Source organism: Thermobia domestica, chromosome 15 (genome assembly GCF_964235325.1).
Source record: "Thermobia domestica chromosome 15, izTheDome1.hap1.1, whole genome shotgun sequence".
NCBI classification, from domain to species: Eukaryota; Metazoa; Arthropoda; class Insecta; order Zygentoma; family Lepismatidae; genus Thermobia; species Thermobia domestica.
In genome coordinates this window covers 187,153,118-187,168,802 of record NC_137468.1, presented here as the reverse complement: position 1 = coordinate 187,168,802, position 15,685 = coordinate 187,153,118, and the positions used below count along the sequence as shown (strand labels likewise).

Below are 15,685 nucleotides of genomic sequence, written 5' to 3'. Positions count from 1 at the left end.
CCTTAGTTTGCAATACTGAATAATAAAAGTCATTTTAATTTTACATTTGACACGGTAAGTTGAAAAATGTAATAATCTGACGTAGTGCGATTCGAAAAAATATAACTTTATATCGGGTTAGCAACACTTCATTGGATCTTTCTGTTTAATACATGCATAAATGTCAACCTCCTTACACTTGCTTCGTGCAAGGTTTTGTTTTTCTCTATCTTTTGGTTTGTCCGTTATAGCGGATAGTCAAGATTAATTGTCCAACCTGTAGAAGTGGCAATGATCATGGAGCTAGAAAGATGCAACAAACGCCACTCGCAAGCTTTTGCACAACTGAACACAAACACTAATTCCTGAACCACGCGTAGTTTTTTAGATCTAGCATGAAAAATCAAAACATTAAAATTTTTCCGGGCTATGACCATCGTTACACGTGTGCTCTCTTCGCGTTTTTACCATGCCCTTACTTTTTACTTCATGCAATATCAGTTACGATTTTTGCAATAATTTATTCACGTACAGAATTATTTTGTGGCCTAAGCAGCAATTTTTAGCACTTTATGCTCCTGAGATACTATGCTCCAAACATGGCATAAAAATCACAAACTTCAACTTTCGGACCCCCATAAATCTACTGTGCCAGTAGTATCATAAGTGTAGATATCTTTGCAGACTCTTTACATGCAATAGTATTCAACACAAAACTTATGAATCCCCACTTTATGCCATTGTAAATTAGAGTCTCTTTAAAAGTGTAATTTTCTGTATTTTTCTAATAATTTCATCTAGTGGTTTGCAACCCTGTATATTTATTTAAAAGCAAGAGTGCATGTTCTAAGTGTACCTCAGTATCTCCTCTAAACACTCGTTTTTGTTTGCTGTTCGTCTGATACGGACGTCCTCAGCAACTGTAGTTTTCATAAACGCTTGTAAATGCAAAAAATAGTATTCCACCGACAACCAAGATGGCCGCCATTCAGGAACACATATGCATATCACTACGTGAAAAGTGTTGATGCTCACATACACAAGGTTCATCACACTCAATGTTTTATAATTTTCGGAGATGGTCGAGCAACCACCACTGGACCACTTCGTATGGATTGACTAGTGATAGGCAGTGGGAATATTCCCGGTGGGAAGGAATTTTAAAAAGTGGGAATATTTCCGGTTTTTTCCCCTGGCCTATAAATTCCCGGGAAGGAATTTATTTCCATTTCTTTACTTTATCTTCCAAATTATAAGAATCATATGACTAATTACTTTATTTTAATATATTATGATTTACTTCTAGGTTTTAAAGAATTTGGAGGTTAAAAAATTTAAAATTATTTGACGGTACTTTATGATTTTACCGTCATATGATTATTAAGCTAATAATATGATTTTTAAAGTTCCATTTCCATTTGCACTAAAATGTAGGGTAATTGTTTAGTATTGGGGGCCTAAAACTAGCAAAACGTTGGACGATTTACGGAAGAAATGAGTTGATAGTGGTGTTCAAGTAGTCAAGAAAGTATCGAACACAATCTTCCTAGGGCAGTAGAGGATTTGTACAAACCGTAAAGGTAAGTGGAACTCATTTATGTGAGAAAGAAAAGTGAATTGTTGGTATTGAAGATAGAAAACAACGTGCCCTGCGGGGCACTACCGAGCCTTCACTTGCTAACGCTCGCTAGCAATGCTGCCTGAATTTAATGTGGGCAACGTAATTTAACATATGAAACCATAAAACAACCACATCGGAATAGAATATCGCAAAAAAGTACGTGCAAAAGCTGGCCCACCAAAACTAAACAATAGCCTAAAGTAGCAAAGTACTAATTTACAAATGATGAAAAGACACCATTTTGTAAAGTAATGTAGAATTACGTAGAAATTGAGATGAAATACTATTAATAAACCCTGAACCACCGTTAGTAATAGACGTCGATCTGTCTCCTGTCTCTGACTTGTATTTCTGAAGAGGTAATCTGACTTCTCTTGCATGTGAATTAAAGCATGACATTTCGAGAAATGGGCAGGAAGAAAGGTCGTGTGGCAATATTACATGCAAAATTATAGAGATAAGAATGTATCTTGCAAACGTTTGAACATGCATATTTATGCGCAAATGTTAACAAAATGGTGGGACATGTATCTTCTGGCAGTTACCCAACCTAATTCGTTTATAACATTTAAAAAATTAATATGTTTATATCAGTAGTAGCATCAAGTTTGGAAAATCCACTTACATCTAAATTTAAACTTTTTTTTAGCAGTTTAAAGATATGTGAACACCATTTTTCAAACATATTTACTTTTGTAGAACATATTGTAAATAAATATCCATTTTGCGTACTCTCTAAATATAATAAAATATTAATAAAATAACATAACATCGTTCAGAATATACATTTTAAAGACTCCTCTGGGTACAACAGTAATTATATACTGTGATATAAAAACGAATTTAACTTTGAAATCATAATATAGTAATAGAATGCAATTTTATTTGTGATTGTAAATAAAATACCGGAAAATTCCAATTTTTGGGAATCTTCCCGGGAATTTACCCATCATTAGGATTGACCCTACATATATATATAAGGTGACAATCTATCTTGATCATCAGTGATAACTCAGAAATCAAAATAGTGAGATAAACGGAACTTTACATGAAGCAAGTATAAGAATGGGGAACTCGTTTTTCGTATTAAGTAATATCACCGAGTGAATAATGTTGCCTTCCTAATATAAAGTTACATTTTTTTTCAAATGGCACTACGTCAGATTACTAGATATTTTAAATCAACATGTGAAATAAAAACATAAAATACTACATTTATTATTCAGTACTGCTGTACTATAAATTATAGTATGAAAATGAAATGAAATCTGTAAGTTTCACGTACCACGGTTATGCCGATTAGGCTAAAGGTGACGGTGATGATGAGAAATGAGTGAAATGGTGGAATGAAGAAAGTGGGAGGAAACGGGAGAAACGCGAGGAAACCCACGACACAGTGTTTGTCTACCACAAAGTTCACTTGGCGGAGGCTGGGATCGAACCCGGGACCCCAAGCACCAGACGTGAACGCTTTAAAACTGAGCCACCGCGGCCCCTATTATAGTATCACACATATCCAAAGTTTAGAAGCCTCTATCACATATACAGCACAACGGAGGTGGCCAAGATAATGCACATCGAAAGCACCTTAGCGTTGGATACCGTGACCTTGGTATGGTTTGTTTCGAATGATTATTTATTTATTTATTTACATATGTTTCAGATACAGATCAATGTCCATTTTACACTGAAACAATGTAACAACGTATATAAGAAAGAAAAAAATTAAAAATAAAAAAGTACAAAAATATATTTATACGTACTTGATATCTCAAACCGTTCCGGAAATATGATAAACATTCATAAAGTTAGAAACACTGCTGAAAATGGCGTATTTGTGACAAATGTTTGAAATGATTAGGATTGTTCTCCTCTTTTATAGAATTATGTTTAAAATGATTAGGATTGTTCTCCTCTTTTATAGAATTATAGTAACTGTAATTAAAAGTTCTCTCAGTTACATGATTTAAGCAGTGTTGCAAACTTCAGCAATGTTTATCACATCTTCGGAACGGTTTGACATATTAAAGTGCTGTAAACGGCAAAATAATTAGTTCGTCCATTGAAAACTACAAAAGTAACTAGATATGGTACCTATCTAAGCATTTTTTTTTAAATATAAAGCCTTTGAAAAAATCAAATTTTTAAGCGCTGGTAACTTCTTTCCTATTCATTCGAAACAAGTCATGCTTCGGTCATGGTATCCAATGCTAAGGTACTTTTGATATACAGCCTGTCCCAACTAAATTGCCCTATTTTCATTTCGTGGTGGTAAATTAATGTATGTGTATTTCTTTCTTTTCCAGATGTAATACATTAGAAGAAACACCAGAGATTTGTCGATCCCAAAAATCTTGCGAGGTGTGGTGGTGGCAGAGTTGGGGTGGGTCAATGAAAACTTGACCCACCGACCCACCACCCACCATGACCTACTCTGACCCACGACCCACCATGACCCACCACCCACCGTGACCCACTCTGATCAACCACTCTCATTCACTGTGACCTACTCTGACTCACCAAAATCTCGTCATCAACTCTTACAATAATCCACGGCCTCTTCTACTGACAAAAGAGTTTACACTTGTAACAAAACAAGACTGTGAAATTGTCACTAATCGGAGTTTGAATTTCTAAGGTCAATCGCTCAAGCACCACTCTATTACAACAAAGGTGGATCTGACCTTTACGATCTAAAATGGTAAAGTGTTTGTCAATGAGGAAATTGAAGCACTTCGAGGTGGGGGGAAATTAGTGTGTGCCTAAAATATACTTGACCTAAGAGAGTATTCTTGCGAGTGTTAATTTCTTAACGCATTCCAAAAGAAACTTCTATTCGCAGAGAAATACTTCTGTACAATATGCAAAATGTTATGATTTCTCAGTTCACAGTATTTTTCTCCAAAAGACTTGAAAAATCAGTTTTCCATAGCGTATATAGGTGCTTGGGTACTGTCTGTAAGAGCATCTCCATAAAGTATGCTCATAATTGTAATTTGTGTAATCACTAAAACACCACGTTAAATTTAAGTTACAAATATGCTTAATTGCAATTATTATGAATATTTATTCAAAGTAGTTTACCTTCTAGTTTATGAAAAGGAAAGAAGAGTCTTATAAAAAGTTAGGTACAAAGTAGGGATGTGTGCGAGCGAGTTCGAGCGAGTTTTCTTTGAAACTCGACTCGACTCGAAACATACATCTTTCAGCTCGACTCGAAAACTTTCCTCCAACTCGACTCGAATTTGTTGGAGTCCACTCCTGTGTGTAGTTCTAAATACTCTCTTCAAGTATCCTACATAGAAATATAATTATTATCAATGATACTACTACAACACATTATTATTATTATTATTATTATTATTATTATTATTATTATTATTATTATTATTATTATAACATCATGTAAAATATGAAGTGGTTTGTATCTGAATACTAAAAACTAGTTGACTGCCAATCTCGGTAGTCGTGAAGTCTAAGAGGCAAGGACTTCGTTCACATGGTTCCGGGTTTATATTTCGGAGGACGGTGATGGCATTCATGGGGTCATACGTTTATGGGACCTACCAAATTAATTACCCTAAGACATAAAGTACATTCCCAGAGAAAGTGCATTCCTTGGCATCTCTACCAGAAGCTGGTAGACCTCAAATCAGCTTAATTTCCTGCGTAATGATTGAAAACAGTATAGTACAATGTTTCCCAACCGAGAAAATCGAAAGAAATTATTAATTCTATAGGAACAAAATTGCAAGACATAGGGGAAAATGTATATGAACCTCTACTATAAATCTACAATTTTAGGTTTCATACTGTGTTACTTTTCTGTAGATGTTTAATGTTGGAAAGCGTATTTATCATTGCCATGACCATTACTGCTTCTTTATTGTTGCAGACTTTTGTAACTTGAAATTTTAACATATCATTCAATAAATTCAACAAAGCAAATATGCATACAAATTACCTACATTTGTGTTTTAAAAGTATAGATTTGTTTATTTGTTCGTTATTTACTCATCATCTCTTTTAAAGGTTAGGTCCAGTTTTCGAAAGGGAAAGTGGATTTTTAAAAATCCGAGTCCTACATTTCATTGCTATTGTTTTCTATTTTAAAATTAGAATGAAAAATAAGCATAATGATTTACCACGGGGGAAAATCAGTGATCGAGCTTTCTTCTCTGTGAGAAGGAGATCAGTAATCACATTAAAATACCACGGTATTTTATATTTACAAATAATAATAGTAATTTTATAAAATTACTATAATATGGGTGTGCCGCGAGAATTCCAAGTTACACCTGTAGTGTGCCGCAAGTTGAAAAAGGTTGGGAAACGCTGGTATAGTATTACACAATGAAAATTCTCTTCGGTGCTAGCGGTTCCGGGTTTGCTTCCCGCTGGGGGTACTCGGTCAAAAATGTGTAAAAAGCTTTTTTAGGCCAATCATCCTGAATTAGGTTTTTCTCATTTACAGCAGCCCAATGCCGGTGTGGTACCTAATAGGTCCCAGGCCGCTTCCTTCCTTCCCCAATCCTTTTTTCCTCCCTTTCCCCGGAGACTGTGCTCGTCGAGGCATGTCATCCCTCAAACGTGACGGGCTAAATGGTGGGGTGCTGATTGCTACGGTGGCGTGCTGACTGCCACGAGCCTGAGAGAAAGTTGCTAGACGTAACATTACCGGACACCAAGAAGCATGAAAGAAACGTGATGAACCTTAGGATCGTGTTGTCCAAACCAACTCCTAACAAAGGTAAACAGGTCTCTGTATGTACACTCATGTCCAAAATTATTGTCGCATGACTATAAATATGTTATGCTAGTAATATAATTTGATAACGAATTTGCCCGATATTTCTTATAATGTTAGTATGTGCATAATCGGCAAAGACAAGTATGTGGTAAATTTCATGTCAAAAGAGCAGTAAACAAGAACAATGAAAGGTAAATAAAATTTTCTTGTCCATTTAGTTACATTTTATTTTACTCATTATGATTTTCGTATTTATAATTCTTTTCCTATGATATTTACCACAAATATACATTTCCTGCTTATACACATAGTATCAGTATTAAAAGTACTCTGCAAAATCATTTTCAAATTATATTCTTACAAGAAGACAGTTATAGATATGCGACAATAATTTTGGACGTGAGTGTACTTTCAATTTGGTCAGGGAACGGTGCGTACAAAATTGGTACGATTTATGTGTTCTCACTTGAACTCTCTATGTCAGCATGAACTGTGCACAGCTGTGCAAATTGTTTCGAGCAGCTCTTGAAAGTTCCATCAAAAAAGCACTGCTGGCTGTCCCTCACAAGGGAAGTTCAGGATAAAGCATTCGCCTGCAGAGAAACTAAGCATGCCATTTCAAGCCCCAATTCATTAGCTTGTTGTAATCAGCATAAAAGTCCTGTACGGTTGAGAACGGTTTGAGATATTCAACTTTGGAAGTTTATATGAGAAAATGAGGATATGCGCATTTATACGCGTTAAGTACAACATAATTAGTAACGAATATTGACATACGAATTGAAAGCTATCGGACGTAACAGAAAAAAAAGTGTTTCGTAATAACTAACGGGTTTGTTAAATACAGTTAGTCATTAAATTGTTCACAATAATCATAGGTTAGAGATGAAAATTGATCACTGTTGTTCTATTTTATGAAGAAATGACGCAGGCAAAAGACTCCCCTGCACCATGAACATTTTATATGTGTAATTGCGTTGCATTCGTCAAGGGAACAATTCGCAGAACCAAAGCGAAAAGCAAATTCGACAAAGTGATTCAAAAGTTATAGGCCTATAATTGGTTCGTAACCTGCCTTGTAGAACGCAAACTGAAAGAATCCAATGAATCGCGGTGATCGGAAGTGATTCGTATGAACACGACCTTTATTTGATTGTTTGGTTGGTACACTATAACGTCCGGATGAAGAAGTTTCATACTATGTACAAATCTCCTGCCATAATCTTTGATTGATCGGAATCAAAATACATCAAATGGTTTCTCAAATCGTGTGCAATTCTTTGGTATCTTCTCAACCATTACGTCTTTGCCATCCGTCATGCAACTTGTAATGGACAATTTGTCTGTCAATGAATGTCTGCCAGTGATCAAGCAATAGCAAGTTCAAACCATCAGGCTTCGCCATGGGAGAGAATACTTAACGCGTTGAAACGTGCATCCACTCATTTTCTCATATAAACTTACTGTTGCAATCTGCATGAATTGGTCCTTCGAATGGCATGCTTATTTCTCTGCAGGCGAGTGCTTTCTCTCGAACTTCCCTTGTCAGCTGGTTTCAGGCCATCATATTCATTAAATAATACAATAAATCAATTAATATAAACAATGACTAGTGCAAATTGTACATATAACAGAAAAGACAATCCCTTTTTAAACATCCAAGTGTATGTCGTTCCACTTAGTGAGCAACTTTGTAACTTATAGGATGCCATATAGATTTGCTGTGATGATTACTAAATTAATTAATAATCATAAATTTAGTATGAGGGATTAATTCCTCTCTTTCCAAATACAGTTTCTCCCAAGCTCGTAGCAGTCAGCACCTTCATATTTTCAATCAGCGACAGTCGTGGCAATCAGCACCAATAATTGGCTGTGGCAATCAGCACCTATCCGGCTAAATGGCCATAGATGGCGAAAGCCCAGAAATTTAAAATCCATCCACAATGAAAATTATAGCACCTTTTCTGTACCTAACTGTTCACTCTTCCTTATCCTAATAGCTTAGATAGCAGAACACACTTAAAATAAAAGAACGTTTTATTGTTTAAAGAGACCTAATGTCATGTGGACTGTTGTTCTGCGCTCCCCTCCCTACTTCCACAACACACACTGATTGAAATTTCATCGAGAAGCATTCAAAAGGCTGATAGGTCTAGATCATGACAAATTTGTTAGACGAGATTTCTTTGCAGAAGACAATTGGAAGTTACCTTCTAATTTCAGAACTATAATTTGTGATGCTTTTGATATTCACTTAATTTATAACTTCAATCGTATCTCCCTCGAAAAACTGGGAGTGCGGAGAGTCACTCAGGGCAACCACTATTTCGAGGCAAAATTTGGTAAACTTAAATGAAATACACTTCTAGTGTCCTTTTGTGTCATAAACAATATTTTTCCCCATATTATTCTAGGTATTCTTACATCCTTAGTCCTGAAAAAGATTAGCTCACTCATTCCACAGGATCTATTGAAATATTCAATATTTTTCATGTTCGTGGCAAACGCTACGTATTATTACCACAAAAATATTATAGGCATGTCCTTTGGACAAATCACCTAGGTGGACCGCAGTGGCTCAGTGATAGAGCGTTCACCTCTGGTGCATGGGGTCCTTGGATCGATCCCAGCTCGTGCCAAGTGAACTTTGTGATGAATAAACACTATGGGCGTAAGTTTTCTCGCTGTTCTCCCGTTTCCTCCTACTTTCTTCATTCCACGATTTCTTTCATTTCTCATTAACACCGTTTTCTTTAGCCTAGTTGGCATAATCGAGGAACGTAAAACTTAAATATTTAATTTCATTTTCTTTCAAATCAGCTAGGCCACTACTTAGACAAGCTTATAACTATTTTCTTTCCGCTTCTTTCTGTTGATTTTTTGTGGCCCAATCCTCTCACTATCTAGAATTTTGGAGGTTTTACCGCTTTAAACAAACTTACAGGACACAAAAAAGAAAGAACATTTTGTCCGATTTGCCGACGGTAGATTCACAAAATACGGAACGTATGAGTAAATACATTGTTCCAAACAGCATGTTGTAAATCATAACCAGTCGGTCTCAAGAGAAAAAGTTTATGTTTTTCCTCCCAACTGTAAAAGACTCAGGAACACAGATAAAGTATAATCGCTATTTGCAGATGCGGATATAACAGGTTGCCAGATCTAGATATTTATTTTTAGATCTAGGGATTTTTCGTCGCAATACGGAAAACCAGATTTTTTAAAAGTGTGGTCTGTAGTTTTTCTGTAGTGTAGGAGAATATACTAAAAAATATTGTGTGGCACATAGTTTTTGTTTTTTTTCAGTGAGGTCAATGAACTATACAAGGCCTATATTTTACTCCTTGAAGGTATCTTACTAGGGAGAAAATGCGAGGACTGCTAATTGTCAAAAGAATGTTTCGCTGCCTTCACCTTCCTTTTCCCCCTTCCGTTTTAGGTTTCCTCTATCCTACAAGAGGTCTGTCATAAATAGAAAATAATGACCATAGAATAAACAAACTCGACCTTTGTTTCACCTTATGTAGATGTCAACTATTGAACTTGCCGCTATTCTAATACTATCACATTGCTGCACGAAGCATTGGTGTTAGCAGATGATTGATAAACAGTTAAACCAAAGATCTATCGAGTCTCTCCTATAGGTTTCTCTATTATTATTGCATTCACGAAATTTCTTGATGAATGCATTTGCTACCTATGTATGTGTTGGTATCTAGAATTGAGTATTGTATATAGGTATAAAGTGAAAATTAATTGTTACGTTAAGGAAACTTTAACTGGGAACAGTGGTCATTTTGCTACCTCTTTCCTGCCAAATGGAGAATATGCTTGCCCTCTATGTGTGCGGTCCCGGCTCTATTCTCGAGAAGTTTGCTTGCTTCGGTTTGAACAGGCGGTAGAAGCAAGTTTATTATTCTTTTCCGGTTGATATTCTGTATGAGCAAAAAGCTCTCTAAGTTAAGGAGACGATTTAGAGTACCAGAGTCATACAGAAAGGGAGGGCTAGGGACACATGGCCCAGCGCTGGACCTAGGCAGGGGTCAGGGGCGCCTAGGCCACCAGTTTTTGGAGTGACAAAAATAATTTAAACAATTATTTATATCTTTGAAAGTTTATAATAAACAAGGTATACTTATCATAATCTTGGTTCCGACTGCGCCCCCCCCCCCAGTTTTTATCTCCTAGATCCGGGTCTGCTATGGCTTCACTAACTTGAACCAACGAAAACTACTAATCACTGCTTCTATCCATAATTCTTCAAGATACACTAAGAAAATTCGTTATCCGGACAGCGGTATATTGTACAAATACACGGAATCCTCTTGCTTACTACAGAAATCAGTATGGAGCATACGTTATCCATATGCTACATACGCACTGCCCTTAGATGTTACATCATGCCGTTGCAGGATATTTGACATCTAACTGTTTTTCCGTATATCACATGCATATACTTATGTTACCTTCGTGAGCTATATGTTATATACGTCCATTTGTATGTGAGATCCTGACCGCCTATATTGTTTCATACGAAAACTACGTATAGATGGAACACTTATACGGAAAGTATAATAAAACATCCGTTTTCAGTTATAAGTCTGGTGTAAGTTAAGTTCAAAAACTACAATAATTACACATGTAACCTATCTTTTTAAGTACGCTTCTTACATTTTTTTCTTAGTGTATCTCACAAGAAATTTATCGAGTTGGAAATTTACACCTAATTGTACAAGAACTTAGTTTTGTAATAGTCTTCCTCATATCCGAACCAAGAATTTCTTTAAACTAGGGTCCAGATACAAGATCCATTGATCCAGATATACAATCACTTCAATAAAAGCGACATCTGACTTCTAGTGAACAAACAAACTCGACCCATTTGATCATGTTGAATTATCTGTGCCGACTCTAATGGTGCAATTGGTTTAAATGGGTCGGCTCACGACTCGTTCACCACAGAGCCGATCTCAGAAAAATTGTTTGCATGTCATGTCTACTGGGCCGGTGGCTCACCTCAAGCGAGCCGGCTCGAGCTGATGGCTCACCAGAGCCGAACCAAACCGAGCTGATGGCTCATCCCAACCGAGCCGGCTCGAGCCATTGGCTTACTTGAGCCAAGTTGGTGGCTCACCCCAACCAAGTCGGCTCGAGCCTTCGCTCAATTGAGCCGAGTCGATGGCTCATCCCTACCAAACCGGCTTAAGCTATCGGTTCAATTGAGCCGTGTCGATTATAACGGTTCTTTTATTAATTATTGAGCCATTAAAACACACCAATTACGTTTTATGAACACTTTGTTTAACTATAATGGAGAAGCGTATACAATTCACTTTTTATACATGTTTTTAAGATGTCTGCTTCACCTACTCAATAATTCTATTTATTTTTGTTGTCATGACGACGACAGAGTTTTTTTGATTACATAAAAACATTTGAATAATCTTTTTATATATTAACATTATGAATATATTATTTCATTGTCTTTCTCTTCTTTTAATAGCCGATTCAGCCTAGTACCTATTTAAAATGCATTATGGCCCAAATTCACGAGTAAATAATAATTTACAAGTGAATATATACAACATAGTGTTGTATATTATGGCGCTCGACGGATTTTTCTTTTTATTCCATTATTCAATAAAAAGAAAAAAGAACTCGGGACGTTAACCTTTATATACTTGTTAAGTGCCCCTTATATATACAATATCTCTCATATCATAGTATACAAGTATTTCCTTATTTTTACATAACAAATATTATTAATTATATTTCTTCATAATCGTCGATTACAAGGCACAACAAAAAATACGGTCAACATCATAACTCAAGTCTATTATGGGCCATAAAAAGGTTAACAAGAATATATGGAAGAAAATATAAATTAAGACTAAGTCCGTAATAAGACTTAAATTTAAAGTTCTTTGAAAAAGGTATACATTTGATTTTCATTACCCGTAATTTTTCCATAAAATATATGACATCAATTTTACATAACTGTCACTACTATCATACGTTTACATTAAAAATATCCTCTTTTGTTCTTTAATATTTATATTATTTACATAAATTCGAATAGAACAAAAACATAAAAGTAAGAAGTTCTTAAATACCAATTTCTTAGAGAAAACATAAATTATTATTTTCAATATATATTCTCGAATTACAAAATGCTTTCAAATATACTATATAATAAGAAACACGAATAATGCGATTAATATTGCGTTTCTCAATCATAGGAAAACATACGAATAGTATGAAATACGAATATCAAAGAAAACACATAACATTAAGACATATGTTAATACAGATTGAGTAATTACTATTATAGACATGAACTCAAAGATTAAATAACAAAGTAAAATACATTAAACCAAATTACATATCCATAAAATACTTCATTTTTCTCCTTTGAAGACCAAGTTCTCTCTGTTAAGTATTCTTTACATTTGCTTTCGTTACAACTTCAGGAGAAACTAAAGTTTTGACTAAATCCATCCACCGTTTTCTAGTGTTAATTTCATCAATATTTCGTAATCCTAAAATTTTCCCAGTTCTTATATCCATAAGTTCAAATACTTCAGGATTAGTTTGTTTCGTACCTAAATGTGTTACGATTATTTATGTTATCTTCATAGAATTCAAATAAAGTGTAAATAACAAACAAAATCATAACAATATTTATAGTGAAATGAAATAAGAATCAATTGAATATATCCTTTCGGACGCCCCTACATTAGGTTAAGCTACATGACCAATGAATTCGTTTAAGCTGCATTGAAAGTCATAAACCGGAATACAGTCTTGCGAGTTATTTACATCTACAGTTCCTTGTTTCCTATTTTGAGAATTTTTGTCATCTTTGAACTTTCTATAAAATCCAATTCGAGTGAAATTAGATCTAATGATTACATGCCTCATAAATATAGTACAATTACTATTGCTGTTGCTACTAAGATTAGGTTTGGTTACAAGATTACTATTACTGTTGCTACTAGGATTAGGTTTGGTTACCTTACCGGTAAAATTTGGTTCAGTTCTCATTCTTTTGACTGGTGACGAAATGTGTCTTCTAATAGGGCTGTATCTATTTTTTCCACAATATTCACGGTAATTTGTCCTACCACTGTTTCTGTTCCATGAAGTCTTCCTCTGGTCATCTGATGTGTCTGTGTCCTGCTTCGTAGAAGTAGCCTCATCGCTGTCAGGCGGATAATTTTTATCTAACTTGCTTCCTTTTCTGTCAACCCATTCTTCTCTTCGCCGATCGTTTTGATTTCCATTTCTGTACCTCGTCCTCTTTTCTTTGAACTTATCTCTCCGCTTGCGATCATGTTCATCATCTCTGCTTCCCATGGTTAGCTTCGCAATATTATCAGAAGTAAGTTCTTCGCTTCCATTTGCTTCAAGGATTTGCAAAACAGGAACAAAATCAAAGCACTGTAAGTTACTTTTTGTCTGTGAACTCTCATGTGAATCACCATTTGCTGTGAATTACCACTGGATGGAATATTGAGACAAATTCTGGAGTCATGCTGATTCTCTTGAGAACAACCATCGTTCTCCGCATTCTCGTTGTATCGATTCATTGTACTTAGCTCTGTATGCTCATAAAATGTAACTTCAACTTCTGTAGAATTTGGAATCTCGGTTAACCTATGTAAAATCATGACCATTTCTTCATCATAGCGCTCGAACTTAATTGCAGTTTGCTGATTCACCTGATTTAATTGCTCTTGTATTTGGTCCCATTTGCCTTCGTTACGTTGCTGCAATTGCTCTAGTTTTTCATCAAAATGTTGTGCTTGTAGATTCATTTTTTGGTCTAACTTCTCAAACTGTTCATCACTTCTTCGAGCTTGATCTCGAGCTTGGTCCTTAATTTGTTGTGATATCTCATCACTTCGTCGAGCTTGGTACCTAATTTATTGTGATATCTCTCTTAAGATGTCTATCAGGTTCTCTGGAGAATTTCTTTCAGTCTGGACAGTGTGATTATCAGTCGCTTCACTATCCGTAGCATTCATGATATTTCTGTTTATTATTTTGCCACTTCTCAAAATAGTGAAATTGATGTTGGATTCAATGTTGATCGTTTTACTATTATTCTAAACGATACAACTTCTTTTCTCACTCTCGGCGTTTCGGCACCAATTTACAACGGTTCCTTAATTTATTGACCCATTAAAACACACCAACACTTTTTATAGACACTTTGTTTAATTATAATAGAGAAGTGTATACAATTCACTTTCTATACATGTTTTTAAGATGTCTGCTTCACCTACTCAATAATTCTATTTAGTTTTCTTGTCATGACGACGACATATAATTTTTTTGATTACATAAAAACATTTGAATAATCTTTTTATATATTAACATTATGAATATATTATTTCATTGTCTTTCTCTTCTTCTAATAGCCGATTCAGCCTAGTACCTATTTAAAATGCATTATGGCCCAAATTCACAAGTAAATAATAATTTACAAATGAAAACATACAACATCTGTTGTACGATGGATTATCCCAACCGAGCCGGATCGAGCTGTTCTCTCAGTTGAGCCGAGCTGAGCCTGTTGACATCACTGCCTGGGTCGGGCTTTTGCTTGTGCTCAAAAATTCGACCGTACAAGTCTCAGCCCTGATAGTAAGATCTACACAGTACATATACTTTATTGGTGCTCACAACATTTGAGACTGTCTCGTTATAAAAATCTATTGTCTCGTTATCGAGACGAGACGAGACGCGAACAATGTCCCTTCTCGTGAGCAACATTAAAAGTGATTCACTTTACTATTATATTTCTCATGGCTTTCGCTTTCCAGTCTAGTCAGGTCATGATTTCAAAACGAGCTAGAACGAGCTGAACGAGCAAGCCGTGTATCAAACTCGACTCGACCTCAAAACAGTGACTCGACTCGACAAAATTACCTTTAACTCAACTCGAACTCGAGTCGAGTTTCGAGTTGAGTCGAGTTTCGAGTTGAGTCGAGTTTCATCTCGAGTCGTGCTTATCCCTAAAAAAAACATAAATACGCCATTAGTAATGCAAGTATACATTTTCCATAACTTGTAATTTGCCGCCTTAAAACAAATCTGAAATCGGGTTTATTTTCTGTTGGCCTCCAGGACTTATTTGTGGTAAATCATCCGCAGCGGAATGATGTCCATCCTTCAGCCAGGAAATAACTAGCTTGTCTACTTTGAACTTGTCTAGCGGGGGGCCATTAACATTGATGAACAACAAGTTAGGCAATGTTTGAGCACTTATTCTATTTCTAATATAAGTCATCTGTAAATTCATAAGGGGAAATAGGTGGAAATTG

The 15,685-nt window shown here is 35.5% G+C and overlaps 1 protein-coding gene across 4 annotated transcripts in view; it reads left to right on the top strand.

Annotated features, from left to right (window-relative positions):
- The window catches only part of gprs (speckle type BTB/POZ protein), a 410,903-nt gene that overhangs the window by 96,123 nt on the left and 299,095 nt on the right, over positions 1 to 15,685 (top strand). The window contains exon 4 of one of the 4 annotated variants that reach the window (XR_014128518.1): positions 3,907 to 5,508. The exons of the other annotated variants lie outside the window; for them this stretch is intronic. The gene's annotated coding sequence lies outside the window, so the exon portion shown is untranslated. Of the gene's footprint in view, positions 1 to 3,906; positions 5,509 to 15,685 lie in introns of those variants that run through there. 4 annotated transcript variants of the gene reach the window in all.